At 37.5% G+C, this 15,227-nt stretch overlaps 1 protein-coding gene and 1 long non-coding RNA gene across 52 annotated transcripts in view; one reads left to right on the top strand and one right to left on the bottom strand.

Annotated features, from left to right (window-relative positions):
* PAM (peptidylglycine alpha-amidating monooxygenase) overlaps positions 1–15,227 on the top strand; it is a 274,367-nt gene that overhangs the window by 131,286 nt on the left and 127,854 nt on the right.
* On the bottom strand, positions 10,333–13,779 carry LOC138917501 (uncharacterized). The gene is made up of 3 exons (XR_011425662.1): positions 13,642–13,779; positions 11,118–11,184; positions 10,333–10,461 (listed from the first exon to the last, which is right to left on the bottom strand). It is a non-coding gene; the product is annotated as an uncharacterized lncRNA (long non-coding RNA).

Here is a 15,227-nt window from a genome sequence, read left to right as displayed (position 1 = left end):
CAATCTTCCTCACCAAAAATTAAAAAAATAAATAAATAAGTAAAATTGCTCCCATTAAACGAGCTCTGGATAGTCTGGGGAAAGTAGTTTATTATCTATTGCAATATCAATTTTATAACCAAAGTGTGTGCACTCTTTCTCTTCTCTGACTTGAAATTTTAAGAAGTTATTTCCATCCTCTTTCATACATTTTTCATTAATTAGTATTTTTTCAGGTGTTGGGAAGATGAGGGAGAAGAGTAAGTAGCTTTTGAGTAGCCTGGAATCGAGGGAAAGTAAGCAGATCTGGTGTCTGATGGCACTGGCTTCAAATCTAGCAGAGCTGTGAAGAGGTGATATTTAGAGACTCTTCTTTTAGCACTTTTTCTTCCTCCTTTGATTCCCTTTCTCACCAGGGACTCTTCCGGCTTTTGCTGTTGCCAACTCTCATATCGACAAACAAAACAATTAGATAAACTGCCAGTTCATGGTCATAGTAAGGTGCTATCATCAGTTGGATGTGTTAACTATCCCATGGGGGTTTGATTTTAAAATAAACTAAATGAGGCATAAGTACAATGATTTTACATAAGGTTTATCGTCTCAATCTAAGCTAAGTCGAGCTGGGTTAGAATGTAGGCTTTGGGGCCAGGCTGACGGCATTCTTGTCCCAGCTCTTGCCGTGTCAACTCAGGTGTGTTTCTTAACCAGCTAGTCCTGCTCCTTCATCTGTGATCAGGAGAATAATGGTGCCTGTCCAGGGTTGTTCTGAGGACTGAGCAGAGTAGTTATGCTAGCGGCATGTTCAATTGCCCTGCACGTGGTAAGTCTCAGAAAATGTGAACTCATATTGCTATTATATATGTGTTGAGGGAAATGTGAATGAACCTTAAGATGAGAAAGAAATTACCAACCGTTATGCTCTCAGTAATGACTTCAAGGAGGAGGTAAGACATTGCAATAATTTTGAAGAAGAGGAAAGTAGCTAAATGAAGACAAATAGAAGTAAAAACCTGGGCAAGAGAAACCTAGAAAAAGTAAGCAAGGAAGCAAATCTTTCAGTGTGCTTATTCTTCAGAAGTTATTTCCATTAAAAATGGCCCTTATGATCGGAGAATGAAGGAACACTGAGTATGGATATGTTTTTCTCAATGTTCTTCTATATCTTTTATGCTGCATAGAAAAGAAATTATCAAAAGCAGTTGCATCAGTATGGAGCCTTAATTTTTTTTATATTAGTTTGAAATCAGTGTGGATTTCTTCACTTTGCTGAGGACTTTGTACATTAACTTTATGAAAAAGTCACTCTCATCTGATGTAAGTCCTTTCAAATCCTATGTTTACACAGCATTTTGTTTATTACTGTTTGTTCAGCTTAGGTCCTCTGCAGTCTTGGCTTAAGGACTTACAAATGTAAACTAATTTGTAAAAAATATAATTTTATAAAATTAAATATTTCTGTTGAACCTAGTATCTTGAAAGTATAAATAATTGAATTTCTTTCCATCAGGATGTGTTAGGCTGTCATTAGTGTAATCATTTTCTTCCCATATTTTGGAAGCAGTTTGAGAACTACGGAGGAATTCACTTTTTCCTTTCTGAACCTCTTGCAAATTCTTGTCTCATTCTGTGTTTGTCTTTTGAAGTGTCAGAGATCAAGCTTTGAAATTAGAAAGCAGCCTTCTCTTGTGTTCCTCAACACAAATTATCTATCACCAGCAACACCAGGAAATGAAACAATTCTGAGTTGAAAGATCGCATCAGATACCCCAGAGCAACAAGTTGAAAAACCTGAAATTAGAGTCTTAAGTTTTCACTTGTTTTAAAATAATGATGAAAGGGTATAGTCATTGAAATAAAACCAGAATGAACAAAATACTCCTATGAAATTTTTTCAAAAGCTTCCCACAGTGTTTCTCTTTGCTTTTTTCTTTAAATATGAATAATCATTAGAAAATTTTTACCAAGATATTTTAACTTTTTCATTTTCTAACAGAAGAAGGAAGAGCTTCCCCTTGCCTGCACAATGCATATATAATCATGTGATAAGAATTCAGCTTTCATAGGCTTTTCTTTTTTAAAGATTTTATTTTTCCTTTTTCTCCCAAAGCCCCCTGGTACATAGTTGTGTATTTTTAGTTGTGGGTCCTTCTACTTGTGGCATGTGGGACACCACCTCAGCATGGCCTGATGAGTGGTGCCATGTCTGCGCCCAGGAGTCGAACTGGTGAAGCCCTGGGCTGCTGAAGCAGAGCGTGCGAACTTAACCACTCCGCCACGGGGTCGGCCCCCATAGGCTTTTCTTACTGTACCTGTTTAAGAAATCAGTTTTCAAATATCAAGCCATTATCATAACATCACTTATAAATAGCATTTGCACAGGATTTCTATTTATCAAAGAGGTAATATACAAGTTAAATGCAGAATTGCTGTAGTGCCTTATTTTTCTTAAGTTTAGAATGCCCCAATATTTGCATTTCTAAAAAATAAAAATTCTGGGGCCAGCCTGGTGGCATAGTGGTTAAGTTTGTGCGCTCAACTTTGGTGGCTTGGGTTTCACAGGTTCAGATCCCAGGCGTGGACCTATACACCACTCATCAAGCCATACTGTGGCAGTGTCCCACATACAAAATAGAGGAAGATTGGCACAGCTGTTAGCTCAGGGTCAGTCTTCCTCACCAAAAAAAAAAAAAAAAAAAAGGAAAGGAAAGGAAAAGAGACACCCCACTCTCCCATTCTTCATTCTTTCATTTCCCCTGACAGGCTAGCGTGACTTTCAGGTTAAGCCTCATTCCACAAGAGGAGAAAATTAATCTGTGGGCACCAGCAGCCTTCTGGACACCAGGAGAACATTATCTGTTGTACTCCTAGGAGAAAATTCATCCAAGCTCTTCCTGAAGCAGCTAGGAGATTGCTAGGAAATGCCCAGAGAAGAGCCTCACCTGACTTCAGAGTTTGTGCATCTTGAACCCCCGTGGATTCCCTGACTCCTTCTCTGTGGTCCGTGGCCACGTTCCATCCTGCGTCTCTAGTCCTTTGACCTGTCTGCCACTGCGTGCTTCACCCTCTTCCAATACAGTCTGTGCACTAGAACAAACACGGCACATGGGTTTACTTTTTGAGGCAAGTCCATTTAATTGAGAGGAACTGCCTGGAAGATGTGAAGAAGAATTGTGAGGCCATGAGTGTGAAAAGACAGAAGTGGTGGCTCCAGTAGCCACTCTTGCACCAGTGTATTTTTGTTGCTAGAAGAAAAAGACCATAGGTGAAGATTGATTGTGTTAAACCATCGTCTCAGAATGAACATGAGTCATGACTTTTAGTGTTTCTTTTTCCTCTATTCTTAGTTTTCTCTCCCTTCACAAAAAATAAAAGGAGCATGGTGATCTTGCTTGCTACTGAAGGAGGAAAATCAAGAAATGTCCTGGGCTGGCCTGGTGGCCGAGTGGTTAAGTTCGTGTGCTCCGCTTTGGGAGCCCAGGGTTTTGCTGGTTCAGATCCTGGGTGCGGACATGGCACCATTTGTCAGGCCATGCTGAGGCGGCATCCCACATGCCATAACTAGAAGGACACACAACTAAAATATGCAACTGTGTACTGGGGGAGAAAAAGCAGGAAAAAAAAAAAAGAAATGTGCTAATTCTGGACTAGCATTTGCTTTTCATTTAGAAAGACTTAGGCAATGTTTATTAAATTCCAAGATTTGGAAAGAGAACAGCAAAATAAATTAAAATGCTATACCTTCCCCCTCCCAAACTGAGGAATTGGTATTACCCATTTTACCAATGGAGAAGCCACTAGCAAAGAAAATTCAATGATTATTCGCAAGGACAGTCACCAGGCCCTTGTTTTATTTACTTAGCTGCCTCACATTAAATTTTTTCCACTTTTTTATTTTGAAAGCTCAGGATTGGTGTCATTTAAGATACTTCATCTGAACTTGTATTTATCTGTATAATTCTCTTCTTGCTTCATCAGCAAGGCCCAATTATATGAGTTAAGTAGAATACGAAAACGTGAAATGGATGTTGTAAATGGCCAGTTGAAGTCGCATGTAGTTCGTTGCTAATTGTTTAAGTTATGATGCCTCCTCTTTATTTTCACTAAAACCTCTTTAATGTCCACTTAGGGAAGATATGACTGAACCATTAGCACTGTTTTCCTCTGTTAGAATAATCTAAATATGTCATGAATCTGGGTTCACAGCTGCAAATATGTATCAACCATTTTCCCTTTCTTTATTAAAAATGAGAAACAGAAAGGAGACTTTTATTTTCGATTACTTTTTGATATTTGTGAATTAACATGATACTTGAGAATGTTAGAAAAAGTAAGTACAGTATAAGTGACTCCCTTATGACCACCTATTTTTTCAATAAGATTTAGAGTTCTTTTTGTTCGGTTTTGCTTTTTCTAGCGTATTTTTAAAGGATAAAACACTTTATTGAGTGCTCCTTATATAACGCCACTGACTTAGGCAGTTTACAAGCAATGACTCATTAATTCTCATAAAAATTCTGTGTTCAAGGTTATATTATTCCCACTTTTTATATGAGAAATTGAAACTCAGGGAGATTAAATAACTTGTCCATAGCCAAATAGTCAGAAAATAGAAGAACAAGGATTTAAATACAGATCTATATGAATTTGAGACCTATGCTCATTTCATAATTCTGTGCTGCCAGTCTGTTAATGACTTATGTGTTTCCTAGAGAATGTTTCTATATATAGTTTAATGTGTGCAGGTGTGTGTACACACACACGTCTATATTTTTTATTGCACATATATTGTAAAATACAAGCTTCCTTTTGTTAAACAAACAAAATATAGGTTACTGGCTCCATCCTAAATCCTTGAATTACTTTTTTCTTATATTTTGTCATGTCCGTCTAGAAAGATGTGCTACTAATCTGAATTCTGGTAGGATAGTCCTTATCTCCTGGCTGTTAAAAGACACCTTGCAATCGACCTGGTTTAGCTGATTTTAACACAATTTTGAATTTTTCCTTTCTAAATCTAAGCAAATTATTCTTTAAAGCGTCAGGTAGTAGATCTTTTTGGCTTGCGAGCCATACTGTCTCAGTTGCAACTGCTGTAGTTGGAAAGCAGCCATAGACAGTATGTAAATGAATGGCTTGGCTGTGCTCCAATAAGAAACTTTATTTACTGAAACAGGCAGCCACCACAGGCTGTAGTCTCCTGATTCCTGATCGAAACCATTGCATATACCATGTAGGCTAATAGATGGATTTAACCTTTGGCATCTCATGAACTGTGTCTCTGACTTATAGAACATAGAGAATAAAAATACCAATGCAAGGTTAACAGCACTTTGATCTTTGTTCCTTAGTTACCTATTCAGTTTTCATAAGTAAATGGTCATGAACAAGAGTTCTCTTATTTGGAATACTGTATTTCAGGCTTCTGCATCTCAGTAAATGACAATTCCTGTGTTACAGCTCCTCTAGGCCAAATACGCAAGAGTCTTTCTTGGCTCCGTTTTCTCACACCCCATAAACAATATGCTAGCAAATTCTGTTGCTTCTTCCTTCCAAATATATCCATAATCCAGTCCTTTCTCACCATACCCATCTTCCCACTCTGACCCCAGCACCATCCTCTCTTTCCTGGACTATTGCAATAGCTCTCCTAACTCATCTGCCTTGTACCCTGTGTCTCAAGCGTCTGTGCTCCATACAGCAACCACAGGAGTTCTGTTAAAACAGAAGTCAGATCACATCACTTTTCTCCAAATGCCCTTTAAGAGCTTCCCAGCCCCCTCACGTTTAAAACCAAAAACGTTAGAGCGACCTCTAAAGCTCTTCATTTTTCCTGCAGTCTTTCCACTCCTCTGTCTCTCATACCTCATTCCTGTTATAAGTGATTGTAGGTATAAAACAATTCAGAACTCTGGTTCTGCCTCTTTTTTGCTGGCTGCAAAATCTCAGGCAAGATACTTAAACCTTAATGAGCTTCGGTGTCTTCCTCTGTAAAATGGGGAGAATGATAGCTCCCATCTGATAGGATTGTAGTTAAGTGAATTAATATGTGTAAAGCCCAGTGCCACTCAGGAAATTTTAGTTATTGTTATTTCTGCCCTGAAGTACATGAGTGAAGGCAAGAACAATATAATATCTTAGAATTGTGGAAATAAAGAATTACAGAGGATCATGTTGAGAAAGCAGAGGATGACTCCAACAACAATACTTTAGTGAGCACTGCAATCGTAATTTTGTAAAGCACATTATAGAAGCAGATCAGAATCTGCATTTCTCTCTTGCTTGGTTAGGAACATCTTTGTGGAGGCAGTAGGATTTTAAGAGTGTAGTTCAATGGGTAGAAAGAGAGATTTGTAAACGTATTTAGATCCCTATAAAAGCACCATTCTAGAAATAGTGCTGTAAACAGATGAAGTAATCAGAACCTCAACTCATAATTTTGTCTTTGAGAGAATCTAGCAATAATAATAAAAAAAAAAAAACCCTAGTAGGTACAATTTACTAAGAGAGTGATTATATACCTTTAGGCACCAAAGACCATCACTGCCAATCATATAAAACAAAAATTCAAAGTAAAGTTGATTAAAATACAATTATGGAGGGGTTATTGGTAGTATCAAATAGACTTCAAAAGAGAAGTGTATAAAGCATTTGAATATTTCAATCAACAGAATAATTTAATATATAACGTATAGTAAATATAATTTAATATCTATATAGATAGAAAATTTTACATTTTAGGAAGAGATATACATTCTTTTTGAATCTATATAGAACATTTATTTAAAAATCATATAACTAGACATTAAGAAACAAGTTGATTACAATAATTAGAGTTTTATAGCTCTCATCCTCTGATAATAATCCAATAGTACTAGAAATAGACCATGAAAAGATGTCATTGGAAACTTGCCTACCCAAAATGAAGGACCCTTCTTCTACACAACCCCTGAGACCAGGAGAAAAATAAAAATTGCAGTTATAAGTTATCTAGAGGGTAATGGCAAGGAACATACATGATAACAAAACCCCATGAGACCCAGCTAAAGCAGTAATCAGAGAAAAATTGGTAGCCTTAAATTCTTTTCTAGAGAAAAAGTAGAATAAAAGTAAAAGTATATAAATATTCACTTAAAAAATGAGGAAAAGAGCAGTCAAATTGGTGAAAAGGAAGAATAAAGATAAAAGCTGAAATTATTAAAATAGGTTAAAAATAGAAAGGTATAAACAAAATAAGAAACCATTTTTTTGAAACATTCATTAAAATGGATAAGCTCATGGCAAGCCTAACTAAGGATAAAAAGTGCAAAAAATTATACATTATTAAGTATTAGAAAGAGTAAAGGAAAAATGTTAGACTATTATTTACAACTCTGTGTTGGTAAATCTGATAGTGTTGAGGAAATGGATGATCGCTAGAAAATACTTAGCCATCCAAATTGACCTAAAAGGATCTTTAAAATACTGAACAGACTGCTAACTGTAGAAGAGACTGGAAAGGTAAAAAGATTATATTTATACACACGTATACACACACACACACAAACTTTTAAAAATGAGAAGTATTTGACCAAGAACAGACTGAGTATGAGTAAAAACACATATGACAGAAAAAAGGCTAATACACCATGTAAAAAAGAGAGGTCCCAAAGACTACTGCTAAGACAAGCAACCCAAAAGAAAAGTAAATGAAGAAATTCAATGTAAAAGTAACAATGAACAAAGTTCAACCCTGTTAACAATCATAGAAATTAAAATTAAAGGAAAAAACAAGATACCATATTTTTTCTTCCATTTATTTGGCAAAAAATAAAATGGCTATATTATACAGAGCTTTTAAGGATGAAAAGATATGAACGGTCTCATACATTGTTGGTGGGAGGGTGCATTGCCGCAAGCTTTTTAGGAAAGTTATCTGGAATTATCTTTTAAAGTAACAGTACTCGTATCCTTAAAATTGTGAGAGATCATTCTATAGAATATTATGCAATAGGTGAAAGACAGATAGATCTATGTGTCTTGCCCTAGAAGTATTGTCATTGTGTATTAAGTGAGAGAAGCAAAGTGCAGAGTCGTGTGCAGACTGTGATCCCTTCTTAAGAAAAATAAATAGTAACAAAATCCCTATATATATGTGTCTGTCTGGTTGTATATTTTGGTATGGGCATGGAGAAGTTGGAAGTTGGAAGGAGGCACATTAAGGTGTAAACACTGGTTCCCTTGGAAAGGTAGCAATGGAGGAGGATGACAGCAGATTTTTTGGTATACATCAAAGTTGTTTTATCATTAAAAAGATCACCTATTATTTTGTAATTGCTAAAAATTAGTAATGGAATAAATAAGCAATATCACCAATAAAAAGAATACCAACAAAAAGGATCTTCTACCCTTCTGATATAAACCCCTCATGTTCTAGAAATCTTCAGAGGGGTTTTCCACACAATGCCTCTAATTGATAAATTTTTAATTCCCATTCCTCTGCTTTGCAGCAGTGCTATTAAGAGAGCCTGATTAATTAAAGAACTTGGGAAATTTGGTACATGCTTGGAAACAAATAGAGCCAGATTTGTAGGGGGTCATTCTTCTGTTATAGTCGGTCTAAAGATATTTGTGGAAGGCAACCATGCATATCTGTCCACATTAGCAAGAAAAGTGATTCTCTTTGCACTTATTAGCCACCAGAAGAATCCTCTTTGTTTCACTTATTTTCAGATTTATGAAGTCTGAATTAATATTTCAATAACCCTATTCACAAGGAGCATTTGGAACAATTCCCCGTGAATGTTGCATTCTTTAAGCAAAAGTGCAGAACACACTCTTTCAAGGCACCGATTGCTTTTCACAGATAATGTATTCTCCTTAATCATGTATAAAGGGACAACATTAAAGGAGTAGCTCTGTCTTAGCATGCAAAAGTCACCCCATCCAGCAAACCTGAGAGCAGTTTTAAAGAGGAAGGTATATAAAAATAGAGAGTACATTGCTGCTGTACATTGTGTCATACTCCCGTCCTCAGCTAATCCAGTATTAAGTGAAAACATTTGCCATGGCAACATCGATTTACAAAGGGCAAATGATGTTTCTGAGAGATTGGAGTATTTCCTTTTATAGATTCAGATGTGCACACAGTTAACACTTCAACACTGTATTTAATAATTTTATATATAACTGAAAAAGCTTTTCTTGATTCTTTTTAAATGTTTTACTTTGGAAATAGAATCCAAAACAAAACAACAGACTCTTAACAAAAACTGACACCAAATTAAATACAAGCAGAAAAATACCACTAAAATATTTCAGCCTTCACTCTTATAGAAATAAAAATTATTTCATGTCCTAAGCTGTACTGAACTATGGTTAAATTATTTGCTTCCAAATGAATGATCATTTTGCTGTGAAAATGCAAATTCTGTGTTTACCTCACTATTTCTACAGTTGATGTTATTAGTTATAATATTTAGCTTCCCCATTTTGGATATGTTAAAATATTAATTTTATCTCCTTAATGTATTTTTCATAAATGCTCAGGCAATATTCACTGATATTTTACTGATGTGGTTTCAACTCCGTGCCTCAGACTTTGAAGGCAGACGCAGTAAATGTAAAGAAGATAGATTGGTAGCCTGGGGAAATGCAAGTTTTAAAGAGGTGACTGTAGTAGGGTCAAACAAGTTTAGAAGTTAACAAATAGTCTCTGTATTGTTTTTCTGCTGTCATAACCGCTCCATAAAACAAAATGGAGAAAATTGTGCTCAGGGGTGAGGAAATTAAGTTCCTGCCCTAAATAGCTCAGAGTTGAGAGTAAAAAATATATCTTACTCAACATGAATTCTTTGACTCTGCCAGAGGTATATACTGTTCCATCTTCTACCTATCATTTATTCAATCAGCACAGTAAGCATGGGTCTGGAAGCCCACGGCTGCTCCGTGTAAGGGGACTTTTTGTCCTTCAATCAATTATGGCAGCAGTCTCTTGAAATAAATAAGATATTTCATACAGTTACTACCCACAATATTCCTTTTTCACTTTGGTTTGCGGTGACCTGAAAACTTTCTGCTGTAGCCAGAGAGATCTGAAGCACCACAGAAGCAAATAAAAGCCAAATCTAGCGCTGTTTAATGCTTTCACGTCTGCTGCTGTTGGAAGACCCCAAGTTTACTGGAAGACCGTGTATTTATTTTCCCACTTCCCTTCTTTCCTCAACATATATTCCCCAAGATCCAGAAATGTCAGTTGTCCAAAAAAAGTTCACAGATATATGAATCCAAGATAGTTCCCTTCCATTTTTTAAATAAATCTTCCAGAACCTATTTATTGCGGTTAAGAACTTTATAGAGAATAGAGATTTGCAAACCTGTGAATCACTCTGTTATGAAGGAGAACATTAATTCAATTAAGAATGACCTTTTCTCTTCATTGTGGTAGTCAGTGCAGGAAATCATTGACTGAGAGTGAATTTTTTCTTCAAGGTATATTCAAACCTACAAGCGAAATCCAAATATATCAGCACACTTTTAGTATTAGTAGAGTTAATTCAGGCAAATATAAAATTTTTGAAAGTAATTTTGCAGGATATTGAAATGTAAACAAGATTGAAATGATTTTTCCAACTCTTACCTTTCTAAATATTAATCTGCCACATAATTTTCTTTCCTGGGCCTTTATGAAATAATCTTTCATCACCATTGTGACACCAGTATACAGCAGTCGCTATAATGTACCTAATCTATTGTGTATTGCAACGAAGAGCCTTGTTAGCTAGCCTTAGTTTACAATAATACTTCCGTGGGTCAGAAGAAGTCTGAATTCCATCTGAGTATTCATCACCCCAGGAACGAATCTCCATTTCATATCTCTTCATTGAAATATCATCCCCGCTCTATCTTTCTTTGAGATGTACTGTCAAGAATGTAAGTTCCTTGAGAGAAAAGAGTTGTCTGTCTTGTTCACTATTGTACTCCCTGGGCCTAAGAAACAATGCTGGGTGTCCAATAAAGACTAGTTGAAAGAAATTTTTTTTAAGGGAAGGAAAGTATCTTCATACCAGAGTATTCACTGCCCCTTCCCAATACTCCCAAACACACACATGCATGCACATGTGCACACACACACACACGCACACACAACACGCACATACCAGTGACTGTAGTATTTTTACGCCTCCTCATTTATCGCAAGTTGAGTCCCCTGCTGCCATGCTCTTCCTGTGTAAGAAATGTTCTTAAGTTCATTGTTTTAATTTCACCTGCTAACTTTTTACTTGCATGATTTTTTCATTTTTATTGGCTTATTTGAGATATAATTTACTAGAAAATAAAAATTCACTAATTTTAAGTGTATAATTCGATGAATGCTGACAAATATATGCAGTTCTGTAACTGCCACCAAGACATGATGAAGAACATTTCCATCACCCCAAAATGTTCCCTTGTACCCCTTTGTGCTCCCCTCATTCCTTCCCTCATCCCCCAGCCCTGATAACTTCTGATCTCTCTGTCATGGTAGTTTGGCCTTTTCTAGATTTATTTATGAGCGTAATCACAACAGTATATAGTCTTTAGCATCTGGCTTCTTTCACTCAGCATGGTGCTTTTGAGATTCGTCCCTGAACTCGTCTTGATCAGTAGTCTGTTCCTTTTTATTGCTAGTCGTAGCTGTGGGAGAGTCTGGACTCTAACTCAGGCAGACTGGCTTCAGACCCTGTGCTTTTTTCACTGTTATGTTATGATGTTTCTCAGTCCCTATAATTTTCTTAACAATCATCTCTGATAATGCTATTCTCCTACTCAAAAATCTTCAGCAACTCCTCGTTCTGACCAAATATACTTCCTAGTCCGTATTCTGGTTTTTCAATTCTCTGCCCTATGGTCCCCATCAGAGTCACTTTAATTTCTGTTCCCTGCATTGCTCCTTCCTGAATTCTCCCGTTTTCTACCACGCTTTGTCTGTTTGTTGTTCCTACAGGTAGAGCCGCGGAACCTCCTGATGTTATTGTCTCTGCCTGTTATAGTTTCCTTGCCCTGTATCTTCACCGGGTGAAATCAGACATCATTTATTAAGTTACAGAATAAGTGTTTCCTTCCCTATGAACCTTCCTGATTCCCTCAGACTGATCTGATCCAAGTGCCATAATAATTTGTACCACTCTTACAGACCTATTTTATTGTCGCTCACAGCGACTCATTTTCATGTTTTAAATCTCTCACACTAAAGGGCTTCTGAAACCAGTGACTCCATCTTATTCATCTTTGTGCATATTTTTGTCACTTTATTCTCATACTGAGCAAACAAACATCACAATCTATATTTAAAAGAAGCCAGCTCATTACCTGTGCTGCAGACAAGATGCTGTTTGCACAGTATTTTGTATTGTGGCTTGCACATAGAAGCCACTCAGTAAGTATTCAATGATTAATAGATCTTCCTTGAATCTGTGCTTAGCTGTTTCTTCTGCTCTTGGGTACGTTTAGGAAAGCAAGTTTGCTGATGACCCCTATGATGTAATAACGATTGTTTATCTAGTTAAGGCTATATTCTCAGTGCCTTGCAGAGTGCCTAGTGAATATTTGCTGAGAATAGATATTTATTGGTTGTGTTCTTTGGTCAAGGCAAAAGCACATTAGCAAATACAGATTCAGTAGGCAGTTAAACATCTCATCTTGGTTAAAACTGTTGGAACCCCATTAGACTGTTTTACTTCCTTAGTAGTATAAATTCTGTCTACAGTTCTTTTTATTTCTTCCTTTGGAATGTCTTTCACATTCGTCCCTTTTCCTCTCTGTCCAGCGACGCTGGTTCCCTTCATTCCCTGTGCTTCCTACACTCCCTCTCCAGGCTTTGCCCTCGCCCTGTCCTTGCTGTGCCTGTTCTTGCCTCCTGTCTGCTCTGGGTAATGCCTTCCCAGCTTTCAGATCTCAGCCTGAGCATCATTTTCTTAGAGAAGCTTTTCCTGACCACCTCCCTTTCGTCCATCCCTCCCACCCCGACCCCCACCTTTCAGAGAGCTGTCAAAGCTCTCGCAGCACCTCATGCCTTTTTCAGGGGACCCTTCACAAGCGCACCTTTACGTTCGTTCCTGTTGTTACTCAGTTCATGCCCCTGTTTCCTCTCCAGACTGCAGACTATGTGAGGGCAGGGAACACATCTGTTTCTGCTCACCTGTCTAGTCCAGGGTCTGGCAGTAGTAGACTCAGTATACATTTACGGGATGGGTAGACACATGGGACATATAGCTGAATGAATGGATGGATTTCCACTGCTGCTCTCCTGTACGGACTTAACCCAGGTTGATAGCAACACATCCTGATTTGGTTCCAGACTCCACTGCCTTCCGCCTCCCACTGTATCCTCATTGCTCATTCTCAGTTCCATCAAAGTGTTGTTCCTAAAGGACACCACTCAGGATTTCATGCCCTACACGTCACTTACTTGCCGTGACTAACGTCACATCTAAACAGATCAAATCTAAATTCTTATCTCCCAAACCCTTTCATTATCTGGCTTTGCTCAGTCTATCCAGTTTCCTTTCTCAGAACCTCCTTAAAAATGTCACTCTTTGCCTTTTAGTCTAATTACTACACTGTCTCTGCTTCCGCCATGGTTGCTCCCATCTCTGGTTTTTGTTTAAACTAATTTTTCAGCTCAGAGGGTCTTCCTCTTACCTTTGTTTATCTGAATTCTTCTCCTCCTATGTGAAGACTCAGCTTCTCTGTTTAGGGCCTCTCAGATGCTAAGAGAAGCCTAGATTGCTTCCTTTTATTTTTGAGGCTTCCATTTTATCATTTTTTAAATATTAGGAAATGCCAAAGCAAGAGTATAAAAGCAGGGATGTATTCTACACCCTGGATATTCTCCATTGGCCCCTCCAGATGTACTTTCCACTCTTCTCCAGCCCACTCCGGGCTCCAGGAGGCTGACTTTTATGGATGCCATCAGTAAGCTCTGTTGCTCGCTGGTTTCCACTTGGCTTTAGTCAGTGGGAGGAACTGGCAGAAGACTGGGAAGCAAGAAGATGAGGTCAGAGTATTTATTTCTTTGGCTCCTTTTCTGTTGGATACTAGGTTGACAGTGACTGGTTTCTCTCCCTATGCCGTAGCTCCTGTCATCTTCTCCTGTGGCGAAAGCAGTTTCTGGTTTTGATAACTGTTCCTCTTCTTGCCTAATATGTCTTTGAGTGGTAACAGCTTGCTACTTTATAAATCCCTAGGGTGTTTCAACATCCATTATGTGCTTCCCTTAACCTCACTCACAGCTTTGTCCTTGGTTCCTTGGTTAAATTTTCCTCAATTGCCCCCTTTATTGGTGCCTTCTGTTTCCTAAAGGAACCTTGACTGATATATTTTAAATATTACATATAACAAATTAATACTTTCATTATAGAAATGATACAGTGCAATATACAGTGCCATTCCCAAGAAAATTACAAGATTTGTAAAATGTATTAAGTCTGTGCATTACAAGTGGTGGGATCTGAACACAAGTTGAAAGTTGTAAGGTAAATGTCATCTTTTTTCAATCCTCTTTGTCTCTCTCACTCTCTGTGTAAGATTGTTAGGGGAAAATGCCCTCTGAATGTTGGGCCCAGACAAAAGGCCTTCCCTCTCTGCCCCCGGACAGGTCCTATCCAGGACCATGCCCTCCCTTCTGATCTCTCCCTGCTCTGAACTCCCATCGTTCTTCTAGCCTTTAACCCAAAGCTTAACACTTCACTGTTTCCTATGGTAGGCTTATCTCCTTCATTAGAGTCTAAAATTTCTGAAGGAAGAGAATTTTTTGTATTTATTTTTATGTCCCGGGAGAAAAATGTATATAGAATCAATGTATACTTGTTCAGTTTGTTGGTGGTTGCATTAATTGGTTGGCAGGTTGGTAATAAAGATTCTTAGGGACAAACTGTACTTCTAATATACACAAAATTAAAAGTCTTGTATAGTATGTTATGAACTCCCACATACACATCAACGATGATCAACTCATGGTCAATCTTGCCTTACCTATATCCTCCCCCAGCACACACACTGAATTATTTTGAGGCATCTGCTGGAAATCATTTCATTTCATCTCGCTTACAGTATCTCAGTATGTATTTTTAAAAGATAAGTACTTCATTTTTAAACATAATCATAATCACCATTATTACCCTTATATCATCGAATATCTAGTCAAGTGTCAAATTTCTCTGATTGCTATATTTTTAAAGTGTTGGTTTGTTTGCATCAGGATCTAAATGTAGTGCATGGGGTAAATC

Source organism: Equus caballus, chromosome 14, assembly GCF_041296265.1.
Source record: "Equus caballus isolate H_3958 breed thoroughbred chromosome 14, TB-T2T, whole genome shotgun sequence".
Classification (NCBI taxonomy): domain Eukaryota; kingdom Metazoa; phylum Chordata; class Mammalia; order Perissodactyla; family Equidae; genus Equus; species Equus caballus.
Note: the sequence above shows the minus strand (reverse complement) of the source record. Positions and strands in the feature narration are given on the sequence as shown.